Source organism: Apodemus sylvaticus, chromosome X, assembly GCF_947179515.1.
Source record: "Apodemus sylvaticus chromosome X, mApoSyl1.1, whole genome shotgun sequence".
NCBI classification, from domain to species: Eukaryota; Metazoa; Chordata; class Mammalia; order Rodentia; family Muridae; genus Apodemus; species Apodemus sylvaticus.
Window position 1 is genome coordinate 61,290,081 of NC_067495.1, and position 9,490 is coordinate 61,299,570.

Sequence of the window (9,490 nt, forward strand, 5' to 3'; positions counted from 1 at the left end):
TCAAAAAATACAATAGGCAATCAGTTTTACCAAATTGACTTTAATCAGTATATAAGGGGCTGGGGAGATGGCTCAGTGGTTAAGAGCACTGACTAGTCTTCCGACAGTCCTGATTTCAAATCCCAGCAACCACATGGTGGCTCACAACCATCAGTAATGAGATCTGATGCCCTCTTCTGGAGTATTTGAAGACAGCTACAGTGTACTTACATATAATAAATAATTTTTTTTTTTGGTGTTTTTCGAGACAGGGTTTCTCTGTGTAGCCCTGGCTGTCCTGGAACTCACTCTGTAGACCAGGGTGGCCTCGAACTCAGAAATCCACTTGCCTCTGCCTCCCAAATGCTGGGATTAAAGGCGTGGCCACCACCGCCCGGCTATAAATAAATCTTTAATCAGTGGGGAAAAAAAAGTCCTACTTTCCTACCTAATTTTATCAGTGACCAAGTGAAATGGCACCAGAGAAGATGCTCTTAAGATGTAGCCTTTACCCTCACAGGAACATTAGCCTACGTAAGCCTTAAGGTAAAAAAAAAAAAAACAGCCACTTCCAACAGTCTTGTCTATGTGGTTCCATGCCTGGCCTGGTGGGAATGTATGCCTTTGCTGTTGGCCTGTTTAGCACACTCCGGATGATTAGATAAGGAGATTAGAGAAAAGGGAGGCACCCGGGACACTGAAAGGATCAACTTTCTGGGATAGAGGGGTTGGTACCCTCTAAGGGCAGCCTATGATCTGCTTAGAGAACAGCCTTTTGTTCTATGGCTCCAGTCCACTTTGGTTTCCTTTGAAGAGGAAGATGACTCAGTCCTCCTATTCTAGTTCCTGCAGTCTAGCTGAGGAGAAAGCTTTGCAGAGACTCAGTTCCCTCTTGTTTATGGGGTGGGAAGTAGAGGGCTGTCAGGTGCTGAGGAGGAGGTTGTTTCGTGGGTGGTGACAGCAAGAAGGCTACCAATAATATATTTGTATACTGCCTAATAAAGGATCCATCTCCCCCTCACACAGGCTCCTGAAACTGGTAGAGCATGGCTGAACTTTCCTACTGAGCTAGAAGCAGTGCTCTCAGCTCTCCTCCAATGGGTCCCAGGCTACCTCCAGCCACAGCTTTTTCCTCTGCCCTTAGAACCCCACCTTGAACTTAATTTACAAACTGGCCAGTTTGGATTACCCCTTGGTCTGAGTCCTTTTAAGATTGTACTTTCTGCAATCTCCAACATCTTTAAGCCTCTCTGTTCACATGGAGACCCAAAAGGTAGACCACACAAAGTGGTTTGGACAAGTGGAACCTGTGTAGTTGATGTAAAAACCCAAAAGTGTCTTTCTTCTGTAGATATAAAGAAGTTGTCTCCTAGGTCTGGGATGATTATAACATCGGGCAACTGAAAAATAAGGCTTTCAGGTTGGTATCAGGTCTGTGACTGTCCACTAGAAAGGGAAAGTCATAGGCATTTTCTATGAGGCACTTTCTCCACTAGTAACACAACAGCCTTGCGGAAGCAGGGATACTGTCCTTGCACTACAGAGCAGGTTGGACCAAGCAGAGTTTTCCCAACCCCACCCTGCACCTCTCAGTTCTTTAGCTTTTTAGTCACCTATCTTCAGGCAACTTCTTGGTGGGAGCAACCTTAAAAACCCCCGAACTAAAACTGCCACTTAAACACCACTGGAGCTGTACGGGCTCCTTCTCCGTTGACTCAGCAAAGAAAAGGTTCTGCCAGTTTCCCGCCTCTTCCTCCATTCTCCTCAGCACTACATGCCTGATGGCTCACTGCTCAGAAACCAAAAAAGCACCACCTCTCTACTCCCACAAGAGCCAGGCTTTCCAGGGTCTCGGAGGCAGCTGCTTTGGGTGAGTTCCAGGACCCAGGGCTTCTCTATGCTCTCCACAGTAACAACCCTGCTTCTCTGTTCTGCTCTCCCTGCACGTGTATATGTGCGCCTGCATTTCTATAGTTAGGCATATGCTGCTTTGTGGTGGTGGGAGGGGCTTGTTTGTTTGTTTGTTTTCCTTTATTCTCACATCCTGTCAAGCAAGATAGATCTTCATTCTCCAGTGGAGGAAACTGTCAGATAGATGAATCGATGACTTATCTGTCACACTGCTAAGCAAAGCATCGAAATGCATAAGGTGAGTGGGTGCCAGCATTTGCCTGCTGTGGCTCTCGCGGAGAGGGCAGTTACATCTGTAAATGGTGGCCTGGTGCACTGGGCACACCTATAATCCTAACACAGAGGACGGTTTCAGGTTCAAAGCCAGCCTGGACTACATAATGAGATCTGACTGTAAAAGGAAAGTCCAGGGTGGTGGTACAAAAAGATAATGCCAACACTTGGAAGTGGAGGCAGGGGGAAATCAGGAATTCAAGGTTAGCCTTAGCTACATAGCCAGGCTACATAACACTGTCAAAAGAAAGAAGAACAAAAAGGTACTAAGAGAGGGAGATAAAGTGAGGAAGTAAAGGGAAAGGAAGGGAGGGAGCAAGGAGGGGGCATGTTTATCTTTTCCTATTGGTATTAGGATTAGTATCAATATTGGGTAGCCTTGGGTTTCTGGATGGGACGTTTGAAACTAAAATCAGTTCTCAGTCATCTGAACTCCAAAAGAGCCTCCTCTGCTTCCTTTTGGCCTCAGGTTGGCTCATAGGCACAATTGGCACTTGCCACCCATCCCAATGGGTCATCCTACAGCAATAGTATTGTTACCACCTTCTCCTTGCAAAACAGCACTCACCAACACCTGCATACTGCTTCCCTGCATTCCTTTTTACCCACTGAGCCAAGCTGCAGTCAGGCAACCCCGGGGTTTTTCGATCCAAGGAATTGTTCAGTTTGTGCTATGATCCTTTAAAAAAAAAAAAAAAGTCTAGGTTTCACTGTTGCCCAAGCTACTCTTAAATCCCCAGGCTAAAGTGATCCTCCTTGCCTCAGCCTCCAGAGAGCTGGAACTATGGGCACATGCCACCAGGCTAGGTTGTGTGGTTTTAAAGGGGAAGTTTGGATCTTGTAGAGATACACTTGGAAATGTATATGGACGGGATGAAAGAATTCTTCAATGCTTCAATGTTTTCTCAATCTATTTTTTGCAGGTCAGCAGCAGCCAAAAGTTTTTAGGCATGTTTGTGAAGTGATTTATTTGTGTGTGTGTGTGTGTGGAAAAGAGTCTAGGTAGTAGTAGAACTGGGTTTCACATATGCAGCTCCATGTAGCCTTTGACAGATATATGGAAAAGAATAATGAACAAAGACTTGTCTTTCAGATTCTTTGTCCCAAATAGTAACAAATCTCTCAATGACAAGAAAACTGAGCACTGACTGAGCAATGTCTTTGGCCAGTACCACTGCAATGTGGTAATAGCAATAATACTAATAGCTACTGTGTAGTAAGCTCCTAGTATATACTAGGAGCTTTGTACAGAGCATTTCTAATCCTTATAACTACCCAAGGTACATATTACCAAAGCTTGGATATGTTGAAGACAAAATTGAGGCTCAGATAAATGAGCGTCCAAAGATCACTTGACTCTAATGAGCCTGGATTCCAGATGAACTGACTTCAAAAGAGCTTCCAGTGGGCTGTACTCCATCTCCCCGAAGCACCCAGCACATAGTAATATGAAGACAGAATATATCCTGGTAGCAAACTGCTCTCTGTTCATGTTTTGAACAACAATTCTATCAGTTTTGGTTTTTGAGCCTTTCAGAGACACATTTGAGATCGCCTGACTGGGATAATTCATACACATCCTCACACACACACACACACACACACACACACACACACACCCCACACCATCTCCTCTACCTTAACCTACAGGGAAATAGTCCTGGCCCCTTGCTCCTTCTGCCAAACCCTCTCTATGTTCAATCCTGGCTGATCTTTGCTTAAGGGAGAGCCCGAAAGCTTTCTGTGACAACCTTTCACTCTGGGACTAGCGTGTATTTTGTTAACCAGCCTAAGCTCTTCTTCCACTAGGCCACCCAGAACAGCAACACACGCAGGCCATGAGGACATTCATCGTACAAAGGAAGAAGGGATATTGAACATCTGCTGCCCTAGGCCCTGGCTCCCGGCCCTGGCGCTCTGCCCTTGCTCCAAGGAGTTGAGAAATATTCTTATTTGAAACATCTTTGCCAGCTTTATTTACTGTCCCCTCTCATTTCTTTGTCTATCTCTTCCTATTTCAACCTTGCCCTCTGTGCCCAGATCATCTTTACCTTAGGTTACCTGCCCTAACTTTTCCACCTAAATTCCAGGCCTGTCTCCTGTCATTTGCAATGCCATTCCTTCTGATGTACAAACAGAACTAGAACTTGACAGACTTGAAATGAACTCAACCATCCCCAGCCCTCTCTCTCTCCATCTCTTCTTGTATCTCCCATCACTGACTTGTGCTCATCCGGAAAAAGCTCACCATTGTTTCTGGCTTCTCCCTACTGAGAAAGCAAGTATTCAGACATTTGCTGAATGGATCAGGGAATGAATGAGTCCTATCATGAATCACACTGCTTCATCAGGAAGATTCACAAGAATCCAGCCTCATTCTTTTCATATTCAAACAACTTTGCATAAAAGAAAACGCAGAATCTCTTTGCCTTAAAGGGCCAGTCATTGCCATAGCTGGCAGACTAATGGAGCATTGCCGAGGAGACTGCTTTCCCACCAAATGAAGCTCACTGTATCTCTGCCTTGGAAGCTTAGTAAACAATACAGCAGTGTGCCTTGAAGTAGTTTTATTGGCCTACTGACCATAATGCTAGCAAAGTTTCATGTATGTAGCCAGGCCCAGATCTTGAGCATTTGGATTGCTTGTAGGATTTCAGTGTTGTTGGTTTGTTTTTTTTTTTTTTATTCAGTTAACCAAGCAAGTGGCCTGGTTTGCTTAAATCCAGATAGAGTCACACTGAAAAGGGAAGGATGGCAGGGGCAACAGGGTAGGAGTGAAAGGGACACTTTTCATTGGATGCCCTCTTCACTTCTGAGTCCCATGAGCACTCTGGTTACTGAAAGCTGAAAGCTTATGGTGTATTAGAACCTGGTTATTGAGATGGAATCTAGGCACGCAGCCTAACTTTTCAGGGTGTGCTCTCCCACAAGTACAAGCCTTAGGGACTCAGAGAGCTCAAGTAACATTGTCACTGAACCTTGAAAGATGGATTTGAGTCAGGCTGGTCCAAGACTGCCATGGACAAGGAGACCATAACCTGGGACTGATTGAGGAGCAAGGGTATATGTGGTATGGACTCTTCAAAATTGAGGGAAAATTAACCCTTAAAAAAAAAGACAGGGTCTCCTTATGTCATCCAGGATGGCCTAGATCTCTTGCAGTGATCCTCCTGCCTCAGCTTTTTGACTGCTGAGATTATAGGCATTTATTAACATGGCAGGAAATGAGACTGGAGGAGAACGAGAATGAGTGGAAAAGGGGGACCAGACCCAGGCTCTCCAAGACAATGGCATCTTCGAAAGTTTGAAAAAGGTCATCGATGTCTTTGTTTCGTTTTCAGTCTCTTAATTTCCTTTGCAGCAGGAGCTCATTAACTAGGCCAGGCTAGCCTGGAATTCATTGTCTGGGCCTGGCTGTAAAGAGCAGTCTGCATGTGAGGCTGCAGTGGCTGCTGCTGCTGCTACTACTACTACTACTGCCCTGCTGTTTGCTTGCTCTGGTTTTCGTTTTGCAAAAATTGTCTTTGGGAGCAATCCCTCTAAAGGTCGTGTGAAGATCTGTGGGCAGCAAGCTTCTGAAGCACAGGAAACAATGGTAAGCTGGAAAGACTCTTTGTTCTCTTTTGCCCCGGGTCATAGCAGATTAGTCCAGAAAGCTCTTGATCCTGGACAACCACTCAGACTCATACAATAGGAATGTTTGGTCATCCTTGCCTAAACCAGGCACAGGGAGCTAGTGTGCTAGCCTGCTCTAATAAGTAACCCAGTGACCCATGGTCCCAGGGATCGTGATAAGCCCCATCTGGGTTGCCCTGGACCCTCTCAGATCACTAATCCAACCTCCTGAAACTCCTGTATGTATTACAGTCTAGACCCAGTGGCCTCAGACACAAAGACACTTTCGAGGAGCAGTTCCACTTAACCACCTTCCAGTCTCTTCTTTCCTGTCCCTTAAGCCTGAAGCTTCTGTCGGAGGCAACTATTCCTGTGTAGCAGCAGAGCGCTGTGTTTTTGTATTATGGCATCTTCACACATGCTCTTCACCCCGAAGCCTAGAAGATCCCACTGCTCCCCGCAGCTGAATTCCAGTGCCATGGAGCAGTTCTGGAGCCAGACACCATGTGAGGGCTTTCCAAACCTCCCAGCAAATCCTCCCAGCAAGTAAGATGAGGAATCTTTTCTATTTAGTTATTTAGAGGTTTTGTTTTGTTTTGTTTTGTTTTGTTTTGTTTTGTTTTGTTTTGTTTTTGAGACAAGGTATCCCACACTGGCCTCAAAATCACTATGTAGCCAAGGATGATCTTGAGTTCCTGATTCTCCCACCTTTACCTCCCAAGTCTTGGCATTATATGCTTGTGTCAACACACCCAGCTATGTCTGGATAATATCTTCAACCAAATGAGAAAACTAAGACTTTGGAAGTGTATCCATAATCCCTTTACCCAGCAGAACTTTTTTCTTTTATTTTTGAGATTATAATAACATTTCTCTCTTTCCTCCCTCCAAATCTTCTCATATACTTCTCTTCTCTCTTCTGTTTTTACAATACATAGCCTCATTTTCATTATTTGTTATTACATATATATTTTTCTCTAAATATAGACTGCTCTGTCTATATGATGTTACTTGTATGTGTGTTTTCAGGGCTGACCTTTTGGCACTGGACAACCCTGGGGAGGAGCACCTCTTCTGCTCCTAGCTTTCCTCGGTTGCCTCTAGTTCCTTGTGTGGGGTTGAGCCTCATGGGCTTTTCCTCATCCACCTGGGATATTCGTTGGTGTCATCCTTGTTCAGCTCATAATTGGGCCACCATATTAGGGAGACTTTAATCTCATCACAGCAAAGTTCCTAGCTCTTATAATCTGACTGCCTCTTCTCCTTCAATCTTCCCTGAGCCTTCGGTGTGGGAGTTGTTTGCAGATGTAGCCATTGGGACTAGGCTCCACACCTCTTCCTGATTGGTTGTGATTTTCTGTGGTGGTCTCCACCTGTTGCAAAGGGAAATTTCTTTGATGAGGGGGTGAAGACTACACTTCTCTGTGGTTGTAAGGATACATGTTTAGACTGTACTTAGGAATTATACTGATTTGGTAAACTGATGGTTGTAGATCCTCCTCCAGTAGCCATGACTTCAGTAGCGCTGAGTAGGGGGCTAGGTTTCTGATATAAGGCATCATTTCCCCCTTGTTGAATTGATCTTACGTCCACTTAGAGAGCTGTTGGTTACTAACCACAAACATATGTGTACCATTACTTCATCCTTACAGTTATTGTGTTAATGTTTATCCAGCACTTTTTCATGAGTTCATATTACAGTATGCTTGCTGTTGTCCTGAATTTCAACAGCATGTTTTCCAGGCAGAAGTTGGGTCATGAGTGGTGGGAGTCTGGATGTCCTCAGTAAATGAATTGGGCCACCAAGAAAGTCAAAAAAGATAGAAGCTAAAGCTCTTAGCTGTGCGACCTTGGATGAGATTCATTCACTTCCCTGGGACCAGGAGCTCTCTGACCTCTCTCACTGGGTCCAGCAGCATTTACTTGAAGGAAGTTTACCTTGTACTAGACAGCTCGGGAGCTGTATGTTAGGGACATGGAGGTGGGAGACAGTTTGGTCCAGCCCTTGATTCCATCTGTTACCTCAAGACTTTTTCTAGATGTACTCAATATTCACATCTAAAAAAAAATGGAAAGGAGCAGCGATCCAGTCAGTAAGAGCCTCAGAGCTCGTCACCTGGGGCCTGGTCTTGCCTGGCATGGCCTCTGTAGACCCCTCCACATCTGCTGTTTCTGAAAGAGCCAGGCTCTCCTCCCTTACCTCTCACTCCTCCCCCTGACAATTCTCAATGGACATGGCTTTCCCTCTAGGTGGCCGTGAAGCTCCAAGAAACAACTTGAGAGCCCTAGCTAGCTCAGAAGGAAGAAAAGAAAGGGCTACATTTGACAATTAAAACACTCATGAGATTAGCAGAAAGCTTCCCAAAGCTCAGCTCTAAAGAGGCAAAAAGAGCTCTGCTTACTTCCCTTCAATATCCAAGGCCTTATGTAGCGAATATTGATCTTTCCCAAGTCTAAGTATATAGACTTTTTTTTTTTTTAAATCACAGCCAGGCAGTTGTGGCACGTACCTTTAATCCCAGCACTCATAAGGCAAAGACAAGTAGATCTCTGAGTTCAAGGGCAGCATGGTCAAAGAGGGAGTTCCAGGACAGCCACAGCTATACAGAGAAACACTATTCGAAAAGAAAAAATGTCCATCTCTTCTGTTAAACCTCAAGCTTGCTAAAGATCAGAAATTGTGTCTGTCATTTTCCCCACTGAATCATCAGTTCATAACACAAACAGTATCATTCAATAGATAATAACTGGAAAAAAATACATTCTGAGATCTGGACCTTGGTATGATCTTCAGTTTTGCAAAGGCTGATAGACAGAAGCATGAGGTCGTAACTAGAAATAAAAAGATGGTCAATAGTTATAAACGGAATGAAAGGAAAGATAATAGCGGGAAACATTTCTGTGTTGGCTAGCATACACACCAAGCCTTGTGCTGACCAAGTGATGCTCATTCACTCATATAATCCTCAAGATAAGACTGAAGCAGGCATTCTCATCATCTCCCTTTTACAGGTGGGTAAGCCATAGCCATGAGGAGTCACTTACAAGTGTCAAGGCTTAGATCTAAACTCCTGTTGTCCTGCTCTGAAGTCTATGTTCCTACCCACTATACTGCCTTCCAACATTAATCTTCAAACAGTGTGGGAGAAAAAGATTATTTCAAAGGGGAAGAGTCATTGTGGGGAAGGAAGAGTGCAGTAGAGCTGGAGCTTCGAGCAGTGTTTTTCCTGCTTTGCCATATGGTGTCTGGCTACTGACCCAGAACCCCACCGAACAGAGGCTCCAAGAGGAATTGGAGAAGTCCAGATATGCTCGCTGGACACTGACTCTATCGGGCTGAAGGAGTCAGAGTGGCCACTGGAGCAGAAGCAAGTGTGGCACCTAGTTCTCAGTTTCTGAAGCAAGCACTATTCTGCTTCGCAAAGCTTCTAGGTAAGGTGAACAAAGCCATTCTTTCTCTTGCACTAATTAGTCAGAGGTCACAGCTAAAGCTACCCACAGTCACAGCTGCCTCATCAAAATTACTGCTGCATGGAGAGAAAGGACATATATTAGATAGTCTAATATGCAACCTTATGCGTGTAGGAAGTTGGGGCGGGGCCAGAAAACTGGAGGAAAGGTTCAATCAAGCCTGACAAAAAGCTCAGCAGGTAACCAGCCCTAATGAGAAGAGATTAGAGCAGAGTCTGCTGCTCCACCTAAGCGGCTTAGA